This window comes from Lynx canadensis, chromosome A3 (genome assembly GCF_007474595.2).
Source record: "Lynx canadensis isolate LIC74 chromosome A3, mLynCan4.pri.v2, whole genome shotgun sequence".
Taxonomy (NCBI): domain Eukaryota; kingdom Metazoa; phylum Chordata; class Mammalia; order Carnivora; family Felidae; genus Lynx; species Lynx canadensis.
In genome coordinates this window covers 112,130,262-112,156,648 of record NC_044305.1, presented here as the reverse complement: position 1 = coordinate 112,156,648, position 26,387 = coordinate 112,130,262, and positions in this window count along the sequence as shown.

Here is a 26,387-nt window from a genome sequence, read left to right as displayed (position 1 = left end):
AACTTTTCTCTCACCTCCTAAGCAATTAGTTCACTCTCCATTATTTTATTCAACAAGCTTTTATATAGCTTCTAGTATGTGCTAAACACTATTGTAAGCCCTTTTTAAATATTAACTATATTTAGTGTAAATAGTAACTTACAACAACACCATGAGGTAGGCACTAATTTTATCCTTATTTTACAGATTACAGACCTGAGGCACAGAAAGGTTAAGTTACTTGCTCAAAGACACACATCTAGTAAGAATGAGAGCTGGGATTCAAACTGAGACAATGTAGTTCTGAGTGAGTCCTTTCAGAGTCCATGTTTTTAATCACTCTGCTAAAATGAGTCTTAAAGATCACTATACATTGCATTAAAGATATATTTCAGCACTTGTTACATTATAGGGTTTCATTTTCACATACCAAAATCCCCTGATAAACCTCTTAAAGACAGAAACAAATTCTATTGTGTTTCCTGGATTCCTGGCTCAGTACCTGCCATGAAATGGATGCCTAATAAATGCATGTTGAACTGAGTTGAATTAAGATAAAAAATATTTTCCCTTTGCTGATAAATAGATTTGCATGTCACTAGCTGTCCTTGAGGTTTGTTTATACTCAGTGACAAGAAAGGTAAGAAGATGAAAGTAAGTTAGTTTAGAAGAAAAGAAAGGCAATACTAGCAAATGCTCAGAAAACACTGTTAAATACTATTACAGAGGTCCTTTTCCAAAACGGATGATTATTTAACCCATGTAGTAAGGGAGACAGAAGATTATACAATAATAGGGGCAACCTGCAGGCCATGCTTCACTAGTGCCCATCAACTGACCAGACATCACTGGAGTCCATACGCAGTTCATGCAGGTCATTGAAACAAGTGTGCACACTTTGAATATTGCTAAAGGAGGTTAACCTGGAGTTTTTGGAAAGGGAAATGCTATTTCTAGTAGAAATCCTGATAGCTTAAATAGGAAAAGCAGGACTAATTGAACTTTCAGAGGAAAACAACCACAAATCCCTTCAGAGGGGAAAAAATAATCATGTAGGGTTTGTCATTATAGACAGTGAATCTTCTCATGAAAGCATTTGGTAAGTACACTAATGAGATCTAATGTTGACTATAGTATTACGAAATTGTCATAGAAATTGATAATTATGATACCACTGAAATCAATATATTGGATGTTGGACTGGAATGAAAGGTCAAGTGGCAATAGCGGTGGGAGGCATTAGTTAAGGAATGGTAACGCTTTTTATGTCATAGAGTATTCAGGTAAATAAACATACATAATGTTATAAACTGTTCTAATTTCTGTTGATCAGTATAGATTTATTTATTTTTTAATCAGTATAGATTTAATTATAGAAAACTACTAAAGTTTGGTATCTAATAAAACTACAGATTGAAAATTAGAATGAGATGACAGCAACTTCAGAGTAGGGGTTCAAACTGCCACCCAATATAATTTTTTTTATTTTTACAATGTTATTTTTGTGTGTGTGGGGGTGGGGTAGGGCAGCGAGAGTGGGATAAACAATCTTAAGCAGGCTCCATGCCCTTGCAGAGCCCGATGCAATGCAGGGCCAGTCTCATGACCTGGGCTGAAATCAAGAGTCAGACGTTTAACCGACTGAGCCATCCACGGGCCCCTATTTTTATAAAAATCTTAATCAACTCTTAACAGTTCTTTCCATTTTAACCCAGCTTCAGTTTTTAGCCATTGAATAGAGCAATAGTGAGGTCTCATCTGAAGTTCAGTGCTAAAGATGAAGAAAATGAAATAAGTTTGTTGCTCAAGGGAGATTTGCTGCAGTAATCTACCATTTAAAGAGAAGAAATAAGTACATCATTACCAACAACTTCATACAAATCAGGCAATTTCATATGATTATTATACCGTTGCTTAGTCTTAATGAAAACTTAACTACAACACTTTGTTGGCAATAGGGTTAATATGTTTCTGAACAGAACGCCTTGACACACATTATTTAATTCAGCTGTGCCATCAATATAAATAGACTTTGTCCCATTTTGTGAAAATACTTAGGTTTTGTCGTCTTGAAATTACTGGAATGAAGACACTCTAATGAAGACATTCGAAACACTAGATCACAAAATGCTCAGAACCTTGAATTTTCTATTTAGTTAGCACTTTCTGAGTAGGTGTCCACAGGGAAGTGTTCTTTTTGTTATCTGGCAGATTTTCTTCTCTTTCATGTATTACTATTGAGCATAGAACCTTTTAAAAATAGTTGACATCATAAAGGCTTTACATCTGAACAGCTAAAATAAAATTTCCTTTCACTTTTTTGACATCATTCAGTTAACAGCTTTTATTTGGTGTCTACTGTGTGTCAGATCTTCAATACCTCAGAAATTAAGAGTCTGAAAGTGTTGGAGGCAAAGAAAAACAAAACTACATAATATTCTCTATATTAAGCACTTAGAATGAATAAAACCAGTTACTGTTTTTAAATGCATTTCATAGTAAATCTATTGCTATAATTTATTAAATGCTTGCTAAATGGCAGTCACCCTACTGTTTTATAGACTCCTTTGTTACTTACAACCATCCTATAGGATAGAGAGTATGATTACTAATGTTTTGTCCATTTCACAGATGAGAAAAGTGGGGCACTGGGAGCCTCATGACCTTTTCCAGGTTATGTGACATCTAAGTGGCAGTTCTGGGACTCTATGGCTGTGTATGAAATGTCACAAAACAAGCCCCCAAATGACTCCTTATGTATTTACAAATACCTGCATGAGTTTCTTTCATCCTTTGTCATTAAGGCATAGATAGCAACAATAGAAAGTAAGAAAACCATCTCCTAGGGAAGGCAAGCCAAGTAAAACCAGATAATTTAGAACTGATGTCAGGTTTGCTGATTGCGGGTGTGTGTGTGTTGGGGGAAGTGTCTTGAGACTGTATAAAGAGGAGAATGATTCTGTAACATCTCTTTGAGAAATAATATCACCTAACTGTAATCAAGAGCAAAATGTGAATTTCTGTGTGCCAGACTAGTTCAAGTCCAGTCCCAATGTTAGAAAGATAAACAGCACAAAGCAAGGACCCTAGAGGGCATCTCAGTCAGAACGTCTTCTTTTTTTTTTAATTTTTTTTTAATGTTTATTTATTTTTGAGACAGAGACACAGCATGAATGGGGGAGGGGCAGAGAGAGAGGGAGACACAGAATCGGAAGCAGGCTCCAGGCTCCGAGCCATCAGCCCAGAGCCCGACGCGGGGCTCGAACTCGTGGACCTCTAGATCGTGACCTGAGCCGAAGTCGGACGCTCAACCGACTGAGCCACCCAGGCGCCCCCAGAACGTCTTCTGTAAGGCAGTTTGTATAGTTCAGTTCAAAAATGGCTGCTGTGAGCAGCCACATCAATTATCCCCTGGGTTTCTCTATCCACAAAGGATAACACAGGAATATAAGGATTGAAAACCTGTTGGGTTGAAGTTAGTTGAAGAAACTCCCTTCAGGTGAAGAGATCTATTTTTTGTGGAACTGTTGGGCTTTGCACCCCACAGTTGAATGAATCTGCAGATGAGCAAACTGAGGCTATAGTTTGAAGATGACATAAATATGTGGAATCCATTTTAAACCCAGAAGAGTCTCTTGTAGGTCTGTAATGACATCTATGTTCCTCCAAAAGCTTTTGTTCCATTACTCCGGGCTTTCTCTTATTCTACTTCCTTTGGGAGTTAATTTCTCTTTAAGCACCTTTTTCTCAAGTTAAAGGCACCCACAACTGGATTCAGTCTTCTAGGAAGCATTTAATCCAGGATATATGATGAGATAATAAGGCTCCTATGAGACACCTCATTGTTTAACTGTCCTCAGAAAGTGCATGATGAATATGAATTTGCCAATACTAAAGGGCATTCTACCTATTTGTGAATTAAATGTGACAGATCATCATGAAAGAGATGCCCATGCCACCTAAAAATGTGCTGATGTTCAATAAATGTGATCTACTTTTGGCTGTCAGGTAGAATTAGGTGAGAAAAGGATACAGAACTGTCAAAAACTTGTAGGCTGATAGTGTTATTCAGTACAGATGGTAAAATAAGACCGTGAAATCTTTCCAAAGAAGCTCTCTCTCGCTCTCTGGACATGGCTTGGTAGCATACTCTCCTCCGAGTGTGAATCTGCTTTGGTCATACTACACAATAATCAATGGCTATTCTAAGAGAGCTTGGATTGTCTTTCTAGAAATAAAAAACAATTCAAATTTGTGATTTTTCTGAATAGGTTAAGAAATGTTCAGAGTAACAGGGCATTAAGAAATTCTCAGAATAAGGGGGCCATTATGTATATCAAAAACTATCCCTAACATTATAAATTTAATAATAACTGAATACGGGATGGCAAATGAAATTAAACACATAACTGAGAGCCCTGAGTATTTTCATTTGAGTGACTTCATATGGGGATAGCCTGAAAAGTGATAGCAGACCACTTAGGAGGCTATGGAACTATGAACCAACCATGTGAGCTATGTAGACATGAGCTCTTAGTAAGGTCTTGAGTCATGTTTGCTACAGAACTGCAGGCATTTTGCTTAATGAGGATGGCCTCTGATATTGGCAGGGGCACCAAACTGATCACTAAGGGTAGAGCTCTGATGCACCAAACTGATCACTAACGGTAGAGTCATGATGATGAAAATCTGCCAGAAGGACAGTTTTAAGCAAATGTTTTCTAATCAGCATACTGACTGCAACAGCTGGAAGAGTCTGTGGCAGAGAACATGAGATGTGTATACAGCATTTGAGTTCCTGCTCTTTCCCTTATTATTTAGAGGAGGTCTTTGAGCCTCCATTTCTCCAGTTATAGCCTGGGAATAAAGAACACCCACTTCATAGAGTTGATGGGAAAATTAGTTATTTCACTGGGTATAGCACGGTAATTGACAGGGGGCATTGTTGTGATTATTAGGCCCGTGATTTGAACATGTGTGGGTGCCTTCCAGCTTTGTGTTAGGCTCTGAAGTATGCTAGGCCATTTCAGCCATATGTCTTAAGAAGAGGGCTATCTGGGGAGGAATGGACAAAACCACCACAAATAGAAGACCTTAAGCAAGCGCTAAAATATTGGTCATTGCTGATTGGCACAATAGATCTTTAGATATTTTTAATGTACATTTGGTGACTTATTAGCTACTTTTCCTAGTTACATTTTCTTTTTACTGCACACAGACACACAACGTTGTCTACAAAGAGATGATTATTTGTGGCTTACATTTTAATAAATGTATATATCATTGCAAGTAATACCCGGATCAATGTACAGCATTTCTATCACTAGGGGGAGAAAAAAAAATCAAAAACAAAACTTCCTTCCCTTTCCCAGTCAGTTGCCATCCAGGAGTATTCCAAAGATATACTATGTTGACTTCTGTCAACAGATCACTTTTGTCTGTTTTGAACCACACAGTACAAGATTCTGCTTCTTTCACTGCATTTGTCTATTAGATGTATCCATGCTCTATCCATCACTAGTTCTTTTTCTTTGCAGTATATTAGGTCATTCTATGAATAAAATACACATTATTTGCCCATCCTACTATTGATGGATATTTGAGCTGTTCTCAATTTTGTGCTATTAGAAATAAAGCTGCTATAAATGTTCTCATGCATGCCTTTGGAGGCCATAACCACTCATTTCTGTTAGGTATATATGCAGGAGTAGAATTGTTGCGTCATATGGTATGTATACTATGAAGCCTTTTTTTCCAAAATGGTCTTGTTAATTTGTATTCCCAGCAGCAATAGAAGAGGTTTCCAGTGGCTCTGTAACCTGGAGAATACTTGGTATTTTCAGTCTTGAATTTGATCATCATGATTGCTTCTGAGTGGATATGTGGACTATGATATTTTAGCAGGGTGGGGAAGGCAATCACATATTCACAAAAATTGAGAACCTATCTGACCACAGTTCTTCTTGCCTTGAATTTTTAGTCTGCCTTTCCTTTTCTAAGTTCCATGGATTCTCCAAAGGATTTTCCCTTTATGACACCTACGAACATAATGTCTGCTCTTCTCTACTGACCAAATGTTGACTAACACTGGCCCCAAGAACAGATAGGAAAGGCTCCCTTCTCTGGAATGTATAGCAGAACACTTTCTCTGCACTTCTAACTTCTGTCTGCCTTTTGCATAGTAGACGTTGAGTAAATATTTGTTGAAATGCGCTGACATTTCCTTTTTATTTTTTGGCTCTACAAAATAACTTTCACTGATGCTTGCTCCTGCTATAAACATTGCCTTTTCCTGGAAAATTGCTTATAACTTGTACATTTACCTGAAAAGCCTTAATTTGTCATCTTCAGTGCTTTTAGTCTTACATGATATGATTGGAGTGAGCAATATTGTGAGCTTCTTAAAACCTAAATCAGCACATAATAGTGCTCAAAACTGAGCTGCTAACTATTTTTAAGAAGGATCTGGAGCAGGAATGTAGGCAACTTAGCATTTTGAAGACCATTTCGATGGTTTTTGCCTCAGACCTTTAAAAGAACCTGGTGGATACTGGGGACAGTATGTTTAAAATGCTCATAAAAAATAATTGATTATACATGAGTAATTTGTGGGGACTAACCATTATTGGACAGCTAGAACATGTCTGGCAATATATATTATCTTTGAGTCTCTCCTCAGCTCTATTTCTATTTTGTAGAAATAAAAAATTTGAGAGTTAAAATTAACCTTGCCTAAATTATGCATATTTCAAATGGGATTTTCATCATTAAAATACAAACAAATTTGATAACAAAATCTTGAAAAAATGAGAAAGTGAAATTAATGTTGACACTAACTGATGTGATTTTAAATAATTTCTCAAGTGAAAAGAAATAAGAATGCTAGTTTGTTTTTGTTTCTGTCTTTTATTACCAGCACTCCTATTTCCACAGGTGTAGTTACATTGATGGTCCATGATCCAAACTGTATTGTCCAAATGGGAAGAGGGACTGGGAAAGACTTGAGGCCTCTTACTTGGTTTCTTGGTATTATTTTCTCAAATCACAGGGCTTTATTTGACATGTTTCCAAAGACCATTGGAGTGCATTATTTTGCCTTCATTCTGAGAAATATCTTTGCTTTTTATAGCTTAATTTCTATTACCTTGCAACACATTCATGTTGTCCTTTGTAAAATCCCAATGGGTTGGGCAGTTTTCTCTTGATGATTACTTAGTTGGAAACCTGCATTATTTTTTTCATTGTGCACTTCTTAAATATCTGTATATATTTTTTCCTTCTGTTTTTGTCAGTGTCATTTAGTGTCTTACAAATTATTTTATGATTGTGTCTGTCTGATTGTGAGCAAGTGGAATTTAAAAATTCTGGACTATCAATTCCTTTAGGCTATTTGTGCATCTCTAAAAAATCTTCCTCAGCCCCATCAACTATGAGACTAACTAGTGGCTTGTGGTGAATGTGGCCAGAAAGGCTTAGCTGAATTTAACCCTAGACTTAACCCAGGTTTGTTATATATTTGACTATATGGAATTTACATATTGGATAATAAAAACCTATTGCCCCTAAAAAATAGGCTTATTTGATGCTATGACTAATTTATAACCCAAGTAAGGAATCTGAAAGTCTCATAGAACCATCATCAGATGAATTTTTCTACTATACTGGTTCTTCTGTTGATACTTCCTTGCAATTCTAGTGTTAAAATTCCAATGTTAGTAAAAAACCAAAATCAGAAAGGGCTCCATTTGTCTATTGTGAATTGACTAGGACACAGGACACTGGTGATTCCTAGTATACTGCTCTGGCACTTAGATACTGCACCAAGGCCACGTGCTAAAGTTGCCAGCTGAGCTACATGTCAGATAGAATTCCCATTTTTTATTGTTTCCAGAGGAAAAGGCATAATAAGTTCTTGCCTCAAAAGTCATTGTAACAGGATACCCGGGAAGATGGCGGCATAGGAGGATGCTGGGCTCACCGCGCGTCCTGCTGATCACTTAGATTCCACCTACACCTGCCTAACTAACCCAGAAAGCCGCCAGAGGATTAGCAGAATGGAGTCTCCGGAGCCAAGCACAGACGAGAGGCCCACGGAAGAGGGTAGGAAGGGCGGCGAGGCGGTGCGCACTCCACGGACTGGCGGGAGGGAGCCAGGGCGGAGGCGCAGCCTGCCAGCCAAGCAGAGCCCCCCGAGTCTGGCTGGCAAAAGAGGAGGGGCCGGACAGCAAGCGCAACTTAGCGTCTGGGAGGTCATAAGTTAACAGCTCTGCTCGGAAAGCAGGAAGGCTGGAGGACAAAGGGAGGGAGAGCTGCTGAGCCCCGGGATGACAGAGCTCAGTTTGGTGGAGAACAAAGGCGCTAGCCAGCGCCATCTCCCTCGCCCATCCCCCAGCCAAAATCCCAAAGGGAACCGGTTCCTGCCAGGGAACTTGTTCGCTCCGCGCAAACACCCAACTCTGTGCTTCTGGGGAGCCAAACTTCCGGCAGCAGATCTGACTCCCTCCCGCTGACACAGGACCCCTCCTGAAGTGGACCACCTAAGGAGAAGCGTGCTAAGCCTGCCCCTCCTGCCCCCGTGCACCTTGCCTACCCACCCCAGCTAATACGCCAGATCCCCAGCACCACAAGCCTGGCAGTGTGCAAGTAGCCCAGACGGGCCACGCCATCCCACAGTGAATCCCGCCCCTAGGAGAGGGGAAAAGAAGTCACACACCAGTCTGACTGTGGCCCCAGTGGTGGGCTAGAGGCAGACATCAGGTCTGACTGCAGCCCCGCCCACCAACTCCAGTTATACACCACAGCACAGGAGAAGTGCCCTGCAGGTCCTCACCACTCCAGGGACTATCCAAAATGACCAAGCAGAAGAATTCCCCTCAGAAGAATCTCCAGGAAATAACAACAGCTAATGAGCTGATCAAAAAGTATTTCAATAATATAACAGAAAGTGAATTTAGAATAATAGTCATAAAATTAATCGCTGGGCTGGAAAACAGTATACAGGACAGCAGAGAATCTCTTGCTACAGAGATCAAGGGACTAAGGAACAGACACTAGGAGCTGAAAAATGCTTTAAACGAAATGCAAAACAAAATGGAAACCACGACGGCTCGGATTGAAGAGGCAGAGGAGAGAATAGGTGAACTAGAAGATAAAGTTATGGAAAAAGAGGAAGCTGAGAAAAAGAGATAAAAAAAATCCAGGAGTATGAGGGGAAAATTAGAGAACTAAGTGATACACTAAAAAGAAATAATATATGCATAATTGGTATCCCAGAGGAGGAAGAGAGAGGGAAAGGTGCTGAAGGGGTACTTGAAGAAATAATAGCTGAGAACTTCCCTGAACTGGGGAAGGAAAAAGGCATTGAAATCCAAGAGGCACAGAGAACTCCCTTCAGACGTAACTTGAATCGATCCTCTGCACGACATATCATAGTGAAACTGGCAAAATACAAGGATAAAGAGAAAATTCTGAAAGCAGCAAGGGGTAAACGTGCCCTCACATATAAAGGGAGACCTATAAGACTCGTGACTGATCTCTCTTTTGAAACTTGGCAGGCCAGAAAGGATTGGCACGAGATTTTCAGTATGCTAAACAGCAAAAATATGCAGCCGAGAATCCTTTATCCAGCAAGTCTGTCATTTAGAATAGAGGGAGAGATAAAGGTCTTCCCAAACAAACAAAAACTGAAGGAATTTGTCACCACTAAACCAGCCCTACAAGAGATCCTAAGGGGGATCCTGTGAGACAAAGTACCAGAGACATCACTACAAGCATAAAACATGCAGACATCACAATGACTCTAAACCCGTATCTTTCTATAATAACACTGAATGTAAACGGATTAAATGCGCCAACCAAAAGACATAGGCTATCAGAATGGATAAAAAAACAAGACCCATCTATTTGCTGTCTACAAGAGACTCATTTTAGACCTGAGGACACCTTTACATTGAGAGTGAGGCGATGGAGAACTATTTATCATGCTACTGGAAGCCAAAAGAAAGCTGGAGTAGCCATACTTATATCAGACAAACTAGACTTTAAATTAAAGGCTGTAACAAGAGATGAAGAAGGCCATTATATAATAGTTATAGGGTCTATCCATCAGGAAGAGCTAACAATTATAAATGTCTATGCGCCGAATACCGGAGCCCCCAAATATATAAAACAATTACTCATAAACATAAGCAACCTTATTGATAAGAATGTGGTAATTGCAGGGGACTTTAACACTCCACTTACAGAAATGGATAGATCATCTAGACACAAGATCAATAAAGAAACAAGGGCCCTGAATGAGACATTGGATCAGATGGACTTGACAGATATATTTAGAACTCTGCATCCCAAAGCAACAGAATATACCTTCTTCTCGAGTGCACATGGAACATTCTCCAAGATAGATCATATACTGGGTCACAAAACAGCCCTTCATAAGTTTACAAGAATTGAAATTGTACCATGCATACTTTCAGACCACAATGCTATGAAGCTTGAAATCAACCACAGGAAAAAGTCTGGAAAACCTCCAAAAGCATGGAGGTTAAAGAACACCCTACTAACGAATGAGTGGGTCAACCAGGCAATTAGAGAAGAAATTAAAAAATACATGGAAACAAACGAAAATGAAAATACAACAATCCAGATGCTTTGGGATGCAGCGAAGGCAGTCCTGAGAGGAAAATACATTGCAATCCAGGCCTATCTCAAGAAACAAGAAAAATCCCAAATACAAAATCTAACAGCACACCTGAAGGAACTAGAAGCAGAACAGGAAAGGCAGCCTAAACCCAGCAGAAGAAGAGAAATAATAAAGATCAGAGCAGAAATAAACAATATAGAATCTAAAAAAACTGTAGAGCAGATCAACGAAACCAAGAGTTGGTTTTTTGAAAAAATAAACAAAATTGACAAACCTCTAGCCAGGCTTCTCAAAAAGAAAAGGGAGATGACCCAAAGAGATAAAATCATGAATGAAAATGGAATGATTACAACCAATCCCTCAGAAATACAAACAATTATCAGGGAATACTGTAAAAAAAAATATGCCAACAAATTGGACAACCTGGAAGAAATGGGCAAATTCCTAAACACCCACACGCTTCCAAAACTCAATCAGGAGGAAAGAGAAAGCTTGAACAGACCCATAACCAGCGAAGAAATTGAATCGGTTATCAAAAATCTCCCAACAAATAAGAGTCCAGGACCAGATGGCTTCCCAGGGGAGTTCTACCAGACGTTTAAAGCAGAGATAATACCTATCCTTCTCAAGCTATTCCAAGAAATAGAAAGGGAAGGAAAACTTCCAGACTCATTCTATGAAGCCAGTATTACTTTGATTCCAAAACCAGACAGAGACCCAGTAAAAAAAGAGAACTACAGGCCAATATCCCTGATGAATACGGATGCATAAATTCTCAATAAGATACTAGCAAATCGAATTCAACAGCATATAAAAAGAATTATTCACCATGATCAAGTGGGATTCATTTCTGGGATGCAGGGCTGGTTCAACATCTGCAAATCAATCAACGTGATACATCACATTAATAAAAAAAAAAAAAGAGAAGAACCATATGATCCTGTCAATCGATGCAGAAAAGGCTTTTGACAAAATCCAGCACCCTTTCTTAATAAAATCCCTCGAGAAAGTCGGGATAGAAGGAACATACACATCATAAAAGCCATTTATGAAAAGCCCACAGCTAACATCATCCTCAATGGGGAAAAACTGAGAGCTTTTTCCCTGAGATCAGGAACACGACAGGGATGCCCACTCTCACCGCTGTTTTTAACATAGTGTTGGAAGTTCTAGCTTCAGCAATCAGACAACAAAAGGAAATCAAAGGCATCAAAATTGGCAAAGATGAAGTCAAGCTTTCGCTTTTTGCAGATGACATGATATTATACATGGAAAATCCGATAGACTCCACCAAAAGTCTGCTAGAACTGATACATGAATTCAGCAAAGTTGCAGGATACAAAATCAATGTCCAGAAATCAGTTGCATTCTTATACACTAACAATGAAGCAACAGAAAGACAAATAAAGAAACTGATCCCATTCACAGTTGCACCAAGAAGCATAAAATACCTGGGAATAAATCTAACCAAAGATGTAACAGATCTGTATGCTGAAAACTATAGAAAGCTGATGAAGGTAGTTGAAGAAGATATAAAGAAATGGAAAGACATTCCCTGCTCATGGATTGGAAGAATAAATATTGTCAAAATGTCAATACTACCCAAAGCTATCTACACATTCAATGCAATCCCAATCAAAATTGCACCAGCATTCTTCTCGAAACTAGAACAAGCAATCCTAAAATTCATATGGAACCACAAAAGGCCCCGAGTAGCCAAAGTAATTTTGAAGAAGAAGACCAAAGCAGGAGGCATCACAATCCCAGACTTTAGCCTCTACTACAAAGCTGTAATCATCAAGACAGCATGGTATTGGCACAAAAACAGACACATAGACCAATGGAATAGAATAGAAACCCCAGAACTAGACCCACAAACATATGGCCAAGTAATCTTTGACAAAGCAGGAAAGAACATCCAATGGAAAAAAGACAGTCTCTTTAACAAATGGTGCTGGCAGAACTGGACAGCAACATGCAGAAGGTTGAAACTAGACCACTTTCTCACACCATTCACAAAAATAAACTCAAAATGGATAAAGGACCTGAATGTGAGACAGGAAACCATCAAAACCCTAGAGGAGAAAGCAGGAAAAGACCTCTCTGACCTCAGCCGTAGCAATCTCTTACTCGACACATCCCCAAAGGCAAGGGAATTAAAAGCAAAATTGAATTACTGGGACCTTATGAAGATAAAAAGCTTCTGCACAGCAAAGGAAACAACCAACAAAACTAAAAGGCAACCAACAGAATGGGAAAAGATATTTGCAAATGACATATCAGACAAAGGGCTAGTATCCAAAATCTATAAAGATCTCACCAAACTCCACACCCGAAAAACAAATAACCCAGTGAAGAAATGGGCAGAAAACATGAATAGACACTTCTCTAAAGAAGACATCCAGATGGCCAACAGGCACATGAAAAGATGCTCAACGTCGCTCCTTATCAGGGAAATACAAATCAAAACCACACTCAGGTATCACCTCACGCCAGTCAGAGTGGCCAAAATGAACAAATCAGGAGACTATCGATGCTGGCGAGGATGTGGAGAAACGGGAACCCTCTTGCACTGTTGGTGGGAATGCAAATTGGTGCAGCCGTTCTGGAAAGCAGTTTGGAGGTTCCTCAGAAAATTAAAAATAGACTTACCCTATGACCCAGCAATAGCACTGCTAGGAATTTACCCAAGGGTTACAGGAGTACTGATGCATAGGGGCATTTGTACCCCAGTGTTTATAGCAGCACTCTCAACAATAGCCAAATTGTGGAAAGAGCCCAAATGTCCATCAACTGATGAATGGATAAAGAAATTGTGGTTTATATACACAATGGAATACTACGTGGCAATGAGAAAGAATGAAATATGGCCTTTTGCAGCAACGTGGATGGAACTGGAGAGTGTGATGCTAAGTGAAATAAGCCATACAGAGAAAGACAGATACCATATGGTTTCACTCTTATGTGGATCTTGAGAAAGTTAACAGAAACCCATGGGGGAAGGAAGGAAAAAAAAAAAGAGGTTAGAGTGGGAGAGAGCCAAAGCATAAGAGACTGTTAAAAACTGAGAACAAACTGAGGGTTGATGGGGGTGGGAGCGAGGGTATTGGGGAGGGCACCTTTTGGGATGAGCACTGGGTGTTGTATGGAAACCAATTTGACAATAAATTTCATATATTGAAAAAAATAAAATGTAAAAAAAAAAGTCATTGTAAAAGGATGATGACAATAGTAGTCAACCACATATTAACTGTTTTAAGCTGCAGGGTTAGGGGCAGATCTTATTGCATACTTGGTCCCTGGGTCCGACTGAGAACTTTCCATGAGACCATCAGTTACCTCTTAATTCTAAATCATTACTGAGCTATTTTTCCCTTGCCTCTTATCTGTTTCATACCTTCTTGTCTCACAGACATCAAAGCCTTTCCCAGAGTTTCTTTGCTGCATAGTCATATCACAGATACCCAGATGAGAAGATCTTGTCTGGCCCAATTTTCAGAAATGCAGTTTTTAAGCATGTGTGCAGAGAAAGGGAGCTCTGTGTCTAAATTACCATCAAATCTTTTAACATCTCTGGCTGAATGACATCTGCAAGTTTGCCCAGGGGAAAAAAAAAAAAAAAACATTCGCTTTTAGAACACTTATTCATGAGCTTACTTGGGGAATATATATCAAGGAACTTCTTGTTCCTGTAATCAATAATTTAAACTATTTTGTGCATTTTAAGCAAAATGACAAATGTTCATTCTGCATCTCTGTTTGCCTTTCCGGAATTTTAGACTTATCAGAAATGAATCTTATGAACATGAATTGAGGCCGTCCCTGACTCTCTATTTCAGGGATTTGGTAATTTTAAAATTTCAAATGCATGGCTTTGAATTACCTGTTGTTTTGTGCGTTTAGGACAGCTGGATGTCCTCTCCCCAGCACTGAGTTGCTTTTCATAATAGCTTATCACTCCTGGTTCGGACTGTGGGAAGTGGTTGTGCAATACTGGTTGCACGAATTGATGGAAAAGTCAGAAGCCCTGGAATAATCCTCTGACTGCAGGTTTTCTCTGTAGCTGTAAAATAAAAAGTTAAAAAGTCATCTGCAACTTGAGGTTGAGGAAATGGTTTTTGGGGGATGCCTCTTTCTTGATAATGTTCAACTAGAAGATAGATTAGTGGGTGATAGCTCTTCAGGTACTGGGCCCATTTCAGCAAGACTCTTAACCCCCTACCCCCAAGGTATAAATGTAGAGCTGGTGAGCATTTGTGTCCTATCAGGTAGAATGTTCTTCGGGATGATCCGTCGCACCTTGCCAAATAATGTTGGATGAATGACTTAGAATCTCTCTACTATTTAAAACTTTTTTTGATATGCAGCTGTTTGGTTAATTTATTAACAATATCATTACTTCTATGAAACCTGCCTGAGTAATTCCTTTTGTAACTAGAGACTGAACAAAAGTTGTGGGAAAGAACAGAAATATTTAATGACTGCATTAGAGAAAGTCTTTTCCCTACTGGTGTAGTACAACCTGGACGCTGACTGAGCACTTTGAGAACCTCCATAAAGCCACCTCTACCTACAGAAATGGATGTGGTTTCTTGTAGTTCTGATCAGATTAACTAGGGACTGAGGCTTTCTGTATGGCTCTGCCTTTTGAGGGCAGGTAGAGAAGTCCAGGAAATCTGACAGTGCAAAGGTGACTGGAGGTTTTGCCTCTTAGGGGAAACAATCTATTTCAACAAAACCACCATCCTGTTAGTTTTATATACTGAGGGAGAGCCCACGATTCTCAAAAATCATTCAAAAGACCGTAATTTCCAGGTAAAAGCCTATATATTTTTTACACATTAAATACTGATTCAGCTTTCTGTCACTTCTAGAATTTGGCCATATCTTGATCTGATGCTAAAAGCTTCATGCATTTATCACTTCACCTCATCAGCTACTGCATTTTTTTTTCTTCTTGTTTAGTGGCATTTTGTTACAGGAAAGAGTGGTTAGATGTATACCATTGGGAATGAGAGATGTCTATTTCAGGAAACAGAATTGTTGTGGATAGTGAGTATTTGTACAACTGGGGGGAAGGAGCTGTATCTGCTCCTCTGGGATCTGTAGCACATGGATTCCTGCCAGCATTTGCTGACATTTATTATAACCATCAGAGTGGCCAACAAAGCAACTGAAGACCACTTGGTGGCTAAGTGGGGAAAAATGCATAATAGAAAAAGAAATGTAATTAATTTGTCTCTCTGGGATCATGAAATCTGAGCATTGGAGCAGAAAATCACAATGTCATTGTTGAATGTACAGTGCTTTGGGATGATTTCAATAAAATGTTTTTGTGTCCAATTCATTTATATAACTCAGAAAATAAAGTATCCTATCCACAGCACAATTTTAGACCATCTTGGAATATGAGATGTGTAAAATCTAGAGCTTTGCCTTGAATAATAATGGTCAACTTATTCGAGGGAAGTCCAAAGTTATTGGTACAGAAAATAAGGACTATGAGAACTAAGAGTCAGAAGAGTCAACATGGGGCCAGGTAAACAGGAAAGCTTCGTGGTAATAGATAGAACTTGACTTTAACCTTCAATAGTGTGCTTTTTAGTAGGTGTAGAGGGGAAAAGTTTGACAAAAAGCACTGAAAGTGCAATTAAGAGATTGGAATGACAAGAGTGTTCTCAGGCGATAGGGAGGTCACCAATTCCAACTGCAGGTAGAAGGAATGGAATGGAATCCAGCTGAGGAGAGTCAATAGCTGAGGAAGTCAACCTACTCTTTCAGGAAAGAATAATGGTTAAGAACTAACTTTTAAATGGGTTCTCTTTCTGGATCCTCTGACTATGAGAGACATGAATAATTTCTTTGATCACAAGTAAGCAGAAGAGGTGTTTAAGAAGGTAAGACCTTGAAAGCCAATTTTGGAGGGAATGAGTTGGCGCTGATGGTTTGCCTGAGGATACTTTTAAGGCAGAATCCATTTCGTCTCAAACTGTCTTGTGTGTGTCAATCAGGTGAAAGGATCTGGAAATAATTTTAATTAAAAAAAAATTTTTTTTGAGGGAGAGCAAAAGCAGTGGAGGGGCAGAGGGAGAGAGAATCTCAAGCAGTTTCCATGCCCAGCATGGAGCCTGATGGGGGCAGGGGGTGACTCCTTGATCTCATGACTGTGAGATGATGACCTGAGCTCTAATCAAGAGAGGAATGCTCAACCGACTGAGCCACCCAATTTCCCCGATGGAAGTCATTTTGAAAACATAATAAAGATTCGATTGCTGTACCAAATAGTCTTATGGATGCTTACATAAAGTATGAGCTAGGTCTTGACAGCAACCTTGTGAGGTAGGTGTTCTACTCATTTTGCAGGTGAAAAATTTCAGCTTCAAAGAAGTTACTTGGCTTCACCTCCCACAAATAGAAGGAGGCAGAGCTGGGGGTTAATGTCAAGAGACTCAGGCTTTGCATTCGCACTCTTTCCACCCACCTGCATTGCTTTGTCATGTGATGTGGTATGTACACAAAAGAGTACCAAACACAAAGGGCAATAATCTAACACTTAGGCATTTTTTCTAAAGGGTAATCATTATACATGTGAAATGAACTCAGAAACAGGAGTGGCATAGAATTTGGTGCTTATCTACTTGTGATCGTCATCAGGCTATATGTGATTACTACAGATAGACAAGATTTTGTGCTTGTCCTTGGCCCCATCAACACACACTGTAATCCTAGCTCTGCATATTTAAAATTATTTTTAAAAATAATCTTCACAAAACTCAGCAGGCAGGATATGCCCATTATTTCCACGTTATTGGAAAGAAAAACTAACCCCCAAGAGGTGTTAAATGGCAAAGCTAGCAATTAAAACCAGTTTTCATAGCTAAGTCTAATGACAACTTAATTCTGACTGAGTGTCTCAAATGTCAGCGCTATGTTAGCCATCCTGGCTTTTGGAAAGATGACTGGATATGATCTATTACCCTTGCTTTGTGCCTGTCCATTATGGCTATTGTAGCTTGAAATACTTGTCCAAACTTTATTCACAATATTTCTCTGCTTATAATTCTATTACTTTCTAATCCAGAGTACTTCCTATTTCCCAGTTAGCTATTCTCGAAATGGTCCTCAGGTTACATGTCTAATTTCGCCTAATTTTTCAGTTACTAGTTTTAAGATTTCTCCATAAATGTAAAACCACCACCCTTTACATAAAAGACGGTTAATAGCCCTGATTATTGGACGGGAGGAAAAGGAACCTGGTGTTAGTAAAAGCATCTGCATGTCCTATTTCTTCTTGTTTAAATCCAGTCAAGGCTAATTATTCACTGAATAGTTTCATTTCATTGGAAGAGCAGAAAAACAGAAAATTCTGGTTTCTTAAATTGTACTGCTCTTTACAGATAATGGTCTTTATGGAACTAAATGAGGTTACAAACTGGATGTAGAGCTTGTCACAGACTTGGCCTCGCTTTTAGCACGCAAGACCCTTTGAAGTCCTTTGGAGCTTCCCTTACCACCTTTGTGCCCGACAGCCCAGCCATGCTTAACTCTGCCATGTAGGGCATGAGAGAAAGTCAAGGTCAAATCTTTTGGTATTTCTCATACCAGAAATCAGAGGAAGGGGGTGACAGTTTTTCATAGGATGGGGTATACATTTCCTATTGACTCTAGTGTAATATGAGGCCAGGCCTGAAGGATCACCCCAACCCCCCCTCCCCCAGCTGCTGCATTCTTCGCTGCTGGTCTGTTAGGGAAAAAGCCTGCAGAAAAAGCTTCAAGTGTTCTCCTATGGCACCACAAACAGAGGAGACCCAAGGAATCCTGAGAGGTATTACTACTGCAAGGAAAACCGAAAAGGCAATGGAATCCTTCCCAGCATGACCTACATTTAAATGTGTTCACCAGTCTGGAACAGCACTCACATGCTAATAAGAATATTTTTCAACGAGAAAACTACATCTGACTCTGAGATGAAATAAAAATAATTGAAAACGAGGTAGCAATCGAAAGATTTCCTGTAGCTCCTGATATCACTGGGCTCCACACAATTGAAAAGGAAAAATGTAAACACAGAGTATCTGAAGAAACCACGTGAGGAATGAACATCAAAGAACTCAATAGGAAAAATCACCTCCCCTAAGTCTAATGTCAAGAAAGCTCTATTGGAAAAAAAAGATTGATAATCCCTCCTCCCAGGGGAATATGCAGAAGCAAAGGTAAGCATTTTTAAGACTAGTGGAAACTACACCAAAATTAAAAAAAAAAAAATAATCTACTTGCCAAAGGCCTATGGAAGGTGTTTATTTGTTCTGTGGGGAAAATAAAATTGTGAAAGGATGAACATATTGCATTTATACACAACATATGTTTTATATCGTTCTGTCCTAACTGTACTTTTGTTATTCCAAATGATTAACCCACTCTAGCCTATTAAGTTTTTTGTGGGATGGTAACCTAGAAGGGCAACTGAATATTTTGCAGTTCTTTGCAGAACTCTGAAAGGCTTGGAGACTATACTTCCTGCATGCTGCAAGAAAAGAACAGCGAATACTATCTTGCATATCTCATAAATCCACTTTTTTTTTAAGGTGGCTTTAAGCATGTTTTTAGAAGAATGGGGATCAGTCCGGGTATTTGACAGACAACATCTTTTCTCACTGGTCAATATCCAGCCAGAGTCAGTTAAATATTTAGAATATTACACTGAGAATGGGCATTTAGTAGGCTTATGCCTTTTGCAATATAATATGAATTATTGCAACATATCTGGTCACTAATCAGAACAATAGCACATTCTATTTTCACTTTGTATATTGTTTAAGCTAGAACTCTTTTTTTTTTTTTTAAGGCTTTTTTGAGAAAGAGACAGAGCCTCTGTGGAGGAGGGGCAGAGAGAGATGAAGACACAATCTGAAGCAGACTGTAGACTCAACACAGAGCCTGATGTGGGGCTTGAACTCACCACGAGATCATGACCTGAGTCAAAGTCAGATGCTTAACCGAATGAGCCATCCAGGGGCCCCATAAGCTAGCTAGAGTTCTTAATGGACATTGTTTGTTTGTTTTTTTAATCTCCTTAAAAAAAGTGTTCAATAAGAATATGAATATAATTGTAATATTTTCATTGCTTAGTTTTTTATATTACCAAAACTATGGTTATTTTCCTTAGCCTTACAGGAAGTATTGTCTTATATACTAATATTAAGAATAACATAATTGTAATTTTTAAAATTTTATGTACATTCTTTAAGAGTTTTCTAAAACAAACATTAAATTTTGTATGATGAAAATGTGTTCATGGCTTTTTTGGGCAAAAAACAAAAACAGTAATGTCAAAATTTATAACAATTGCAGAGAAGTTGGCAGTATTAGGACATTAATTACCAGACTTGGGTTTGACTTATTTTTCTAGTAATGATGATAATCCTTGGTTTCTAATTTAATATGGATTCACTGACTTTCAAGTATCAGATACGACTGCAGGCAATAAGATTCCAAAGGTAAAATGCTGTCTTCTAGGTTTATGGATCTATCCCTGATTTTCTTGTGGGTTTACTTGTCTATCCTGATCCTTTATTACATGAATCTGATCTTCTAAGGTACTGAGGTTGACACAGGCCCAAAGCATATTACATGACTGTGCAGTGGGATGATATTCCTCATAATGACATGGGCAAATATTTATTAAATGCTTACTATGTGCCAGAATTATTCTAAATGTTTTATATTAATCTTCACAGAGTATCCATGAGTGCTCCCCTGGATTATCGCCATTTTCCCCATGAGCAAACTGGAGGGAAGGCCCAAGATCAAACAAGTGTAACTCATGATGGTAGAATTGTTGAAGAACGCACTGTGATGTTGATCTGTGTTAGCATAAATTCTGATGATCCAAGCAGTCAGGGACCTTTAATGTTAGTAAATGTATTATGCATAAATATTGTCTCTACCCAAATGGAGTTCCATCTCTTGAGAAATATTTATTTTGAACTATTTCAAGAGACTGATTCAGGGGATCCTTCCTGTGCTTACTTCCTGTGCAGAGCTCCCTTGTCTGTGGTTAGGTTATGGCCCTCTGTGAGCTGCTTCTGAATCTGAGGGTAGCCTGGCTTTGCAGTTTCCTGTCTTTTCTCTGGGATTTCCCAGAATGCATCAGGCTTCACCTTTAAAAATGGTGTGCTCACCTTGAGAAGTTGTACTAATATTTTGTTCTAGCCTCTTTTGCCATCTGCTTTCTGAATCCTTCCTGAAATATAAACCTTATATCCTGGGCCTTCTGCCCTACTGTCATCAATTTGATTTCCCTTCTTGGCTACTGTTTTATTTCCCTCATCTCTATCCTTCTGGAAGAGTTTTTATGAGATATTTGGTATTATTTCTGAGATTCTCAAGTACTTAGTTAACAAAGCCCTTTTAATCTATTAATGATTCAATAGATAGTCTTTTGCATTCACTGGCACTCAGAGGCTGTGGGGTTCTCTTTGCTTTCAACCTGTTCTCAGACTCAGTTTCCATGCACTGTAGTATCTGCTCCCCTTGTAGGAATATGTTGCCTATTTTGGGTTTCATCTTTGATTCCATTTCATTTCCAGTGGCTTCTGCCACACAACTGCTGTGTCTTCATTGGCCCTCCTCTATTTCTGCAGGGAGGTGGGTGGTGGAGGGGGTGAGGGACTGGGGAGGTGGTGGGATCTGGCCACACCCACCCACAATCTAGAGTTTCTGGGATTCCTAATCACCCAGTTTAACATGTCCTCCCTCGTTTTCTCTGCCATACTGTTCTCCCCCAATCTCATCTGAAGAGAATACCTTTGCTTTATTTATTTCTTAAAAGTAGAGTTACTGCTCTTGTTTCATAAACACAATTTCTTCTCTTAGCTAAGGATACCAGTATAACTTTTTTCCTTTGTTTTCCTTCCACATGTTCTCCTTTTATTCAAGTTGTTTAATTTGTTCCTTAACTTGTCATATTAGAAGCTTTCTTCAGATAGTTTGAACCTGGTGAAGCTAGGTTGTTGGCTCAGATTTAGAAGTAGGCACCATAAGGGATGCCTGGGTTCCTCAGTCCGTTAAGCTTCCAACTCTGGCTCAGGTCATGATCTTGCAGTTCATGAGTTCGAGCCCTGTATGGGACTCTGTGCTGACAGTGTGGAGCCTGTTTGGGATTCTCTCTCTCCCTCTCTCTCTGCCTCTCCCCGGATCATGCCCACTCTCTTCCCCACCCCCTTTCTGCCCCTCTGCCACTTGTGCACATGCTTGCTCTCTCTCTCAAATAAGCTTTAAAAAAACTATGAAAATAATTGGAAACGTGGTGTGTGTGTGTGTGTGTGTGTGTGTGTGTGTGTGTGTGTGTTTCCACTCTGAGCTTTGCTATAGGGTGATTTGCCAGGGCTGTTGCTTTGAGGAGTCTCCCATATTAGTAACTTCAGGTTATTCCCCGGTAACTGGTCAGATCCCTGAAGAAGGACCTTCAAGTTTCTTATCTGGAGGGAATAGACCCAGCTGCCTTATCTGAACACTTAGTGAAGAAGTGGGGTTAGATTAGCCTCTCAGGATTAAGTATGTGTATGTTCTCTTACCTCTTTTGTTGGTACAATGTCCCTCCTTCAACTGGTCCTCCAACCCTGAGATGATAATCTGTGTAGAGAATAAACCTGTAGCCTCATAACAAGGTAGGGGAGAGGGTATTCTATAGAGGAGCAGGTCTGACTACATCTCGAAGAGTCTGTTTTCAGCTGGGTGTTCATTCATTGTTGTAAATCTACTTGTTGCCTCTGCTTCTTTGCAGGGAAATCAGCAACACACATCAGAGTATGTCTGCTTTTCGATAGCTAAGTCAGTTTCAGGTTCTGTTTTCCAGGTTTCAAAATTTTATTGGTCTTGTCTCTCTATTTTGTTGCCTTTTATCATGTGTTTATGATGTTTGGAAAAACTTTTACTGTTGTTTCAATGGAGTTGTTGAAGGGAAGCAAAAGTAATTTCATGCATTCATTGCCCTGCCATTAACCAAAATGGGCTTAACATTGGCATTTTGGTAAATATCAAAGAATGTGTAAAAAAAAAAAATCTGTGCATTTCTGGATCCTACTTTTTTTTTTCCCCCTCCTGGAGGACAGAGATTCTGTATCTCTGAAACATTTATTATTCTCACTTCTGTATCTTAATTGTTGCAAGAACTGGAATTTCTCTTAAGCCACAAGTCCCTCTGTAAGCAAACAAATATTTTCCTCCAGGAGCGATGTTATTCCTTACCTTACTAATCTAGTAAGTAGAAAAATGCCCATCATATACTCTTTAGTCTTCTGAATGAAAACAAATGAGGTGTTTTGATTTTGAGAAAGGTTGCTCACCCCTCTTCGTTCCACAGAATTTTCGATTGGCTTTGTTTTGCTAATTACTATAGAAAGACTACCTTTGTGAAACAAATCTGATTATCTGATTCTTAGTATATTTTTAAGTTCTCTCTTGTTCCAAGGCAAAGTATAGCAAAACCTAGTGGCTAAAAACAGTCATTTTATGTTCACAGTGTTGTTGGTCTGGGAATTCTGGAAGGGCTTGGCCCAGTGGTCTTTTTCACTCACAGGCCTGGCACCTTGGCCTGTCTTCATTCCCCTTTCATCTTTTCCGGGTGTCTTCATGTGTCTTGGGCTCTCACAGCATGACAGTCTCAGGCTACCAGACTTCTCACATGGTGGTTGGGCTTCCCCCGGGGAAAGCATTCTATGAACACGTGTTTCAGAAAACAGGAAGTAGAACGGACCTCGGCCTGGACACTAGGATAACTTCACTTGTGTTTTATTAATTTGATCAGAGTAGTCACACAGCCTACCCATACTCATGGAGAGGTGACATAGAGGCCATGTCTCAAAGGAAAGACAAAGAATTTGCAGTCACCTCTAATCTGCTAATCTCCCCCTTCCATCCACTCACACAAATATATATGCATACCACCCATAAAAGATTTGACTAATTTCAGAGTCTAATTGGCATAATCCTATGCAAAGTGGATGGCTCAGCCATAAATACCTGCCTTGTTTAGGAGCACCTCACATCCTCTCTCTGCTCTCATTACTGTTGTCTGTGTTATGCCCAGAATTCGTGATCCCCAAAGACCACCAGGGAGCTGAGTCCGATGCAAAAGCAAAAGAACCTTTATTCCAGCTAGCCCGAGCTCAATCCCTACCTCCACCAACCGACGCAGCGGTGAGATACGGGGTGGGGGTGGGGGGGGGAGTTTCAAAAGCACAAAGGTTTTATTGGGGTCTAAGAGCAGTTGGTGAGGTAATGGCTGTGGCCTCAGCCGATTGGCTGGGGCAGGGTCGGAGTCTTGTTAAACAGTTCGCTGGGCGTGTTTTGATCAGGAAGTTTGAACGGGTGAGCGGGACGTTAGTCAAGGGGAGGAGGCGTGGTCAAGGTGAAGGACACAGAACAAGATGGAGTCGGCTGGCATAGGCTCGCCCTTTCAGTCTGTAGATACCTCTTTGGCAAAAAGTTCTCCCCATAGCTACAGCTGGTTAGACTTCGTATCCCAGAGCAGGGGAGAGCAGACTTGACCAAGTGAATTTTCTTAAGAGCCACCAACCCACCTGTACTACAGTGCTGGACTTGTCACATCGTTCCTGAGAGAGTGAGGCTGTGTTTGGATAATGCCCTCCATGCCATTCGGATGGCAGAACACGATAAGGTATCTGCCAACTAAATGTCCTCTTTCAAAGAAGCAGCAGTAGAGAGAACTGTAGTGGCAGTTCCTGAATAAGAGGGAAAAATAACCTCATGGAACAGACACGCTCTGGGCTTATCTGCCCACTTGATCTTCTACAAAAAATTACATAGCCTATGTACTGTCTTCGTTTATACGATGGAGCCAGTAATTTCATTTCTAAGAGGTTATAGTCGGATTAAGGGCACTCACGCTGAGTCACAGTGTCTGGAAAAGAATTTGATTACAATTTTTGACTTATTTTCACACTATTATTAAGGAACAATATACAAACGTAGTGATGTAACCAGTTAGAGTTGATGTCCCTTAGCATTCATTGTATCTAACACTATTGATATGTAATGTCAAAACATAGTGGGTTGTACAGAATCTTTGAATTGGTGCCAGTTACAAGTATATTCAAATAATCAGCCTAAGGAGCAATTTTAGATCCTTTCAAAACTTCCCATAGGATTAGCACTGTATGATGGTGGTGGTGGTAGTCAGCACCTCTCTTCTGACCTCTTTTCATACGGAGATTGCCCAGGCTCCACTTGAAAACAATGGGATTTATCTGTTTCAAGTTCCAATGGATTCTAGCTTTGCCTGGAGGTTGCAATGCGGGGAATCTGCCCCTTTCCGTACTTCCGTCTGTATGGTCAGCCCATTAGGACGTGGTCCTGCAGCTATTCCCATCATCCTTGCCTGTAGCTATTCCCATCATCCTCTTCACGGTCAACTTACCTGCTCTAATCACACATTGTTTTCCGAGTATGCATGAAACAAGTGACTCATGCTGCACCCCTGATCTCCGTCATTGACCATTTTGAGGGTGTCGTGTTGGTAATAAAAGGAACTAAATACAGTCAGTGATGCTGTTGGGGGAGTACAAGCCATCACTCTGGCAGAGAAATAACACCAGCACACCCTGTCTTAGGCAACATATGATGTGGCATAGAGGCATTACCTATAAATGAGTTCTTCGTATCGAGGAAAGTTTGTATCTCTCACCTATGGCCTGGAGCTTGTGGTCCTCAATCCGTACTCTTACTAGTAATTACTTTCGCAAAAAAAGATGCACCAGATTCAGAGACCCACAGATCTGGATTCTAATCTTGGTTCCACTCCTTAGTGGTTTTGTGTTTTAGGGGAAGATAATCACTCGGATACTTAGATTTTTCAGCTCTATAATATCTGTCTGCCTATCTATCTATCTATCTATCTCTGTCTAAATAATATAGTTAAGTAAGATAATATGTGTAAAGTTTCTAAAAAAGAAAACTGGCATATAACACTTGTTTCAACAATAACTGATACATGACTGTTTTTATTTTCCTATTTCACCAACATCCCCAACCAGATTTTTTGAAGCAATTGCCAGATACTATATTACATCATTGCATCTTGACTTACTTCATTATATATCTTTAATGTCAAGGAAATTCTTTAATAACATAACTTTGGTAAAATTTTGACCCCTAAGTTACTAACAATTAGTATTATTAATTATTGTTAATTCATATCATCAAGATCTAGAAGTGTCATCAAATTCACATTCAATTTGTTTAGTTAGATAAACTACTTAATGGGCAGAATTGTGTACTTTCATACAGAGATCTGTAAGTCTGTTTTTCTCCCTGATATTAGTAACTAATGATCATTGTTTGGATCTAAATGGGCAGAATTGTGTACTTTCATACAGAGATCTGTAAGTCTGTTTTTCTCTCTGATATTAGTAACTGATGATCATTGTTTGGATCTATAAATACATTAAGGGGTTATAGGATGGTGATACTTTATCATTCTTTATTGTGTATTAGCTGAAATATTTCCACAAAGGCACATTTCCTTTCTTTAACTGTAGTATAACTCCTATAGAATAGCATAATAAATATTTAATGTCTCCCCTATATTTACTAGTTTTAATGTAATGCAGTCATTTCCTGGCATATTTAAGAGTAATTGTATTTATAATGTACTCTATTTTCATAGCTCTAGTTCAATATTCTTATTTTATTTTTATTGATAGACTTTATTAGGACAGCTTTAGGCTTATATAAAAATTGAGCA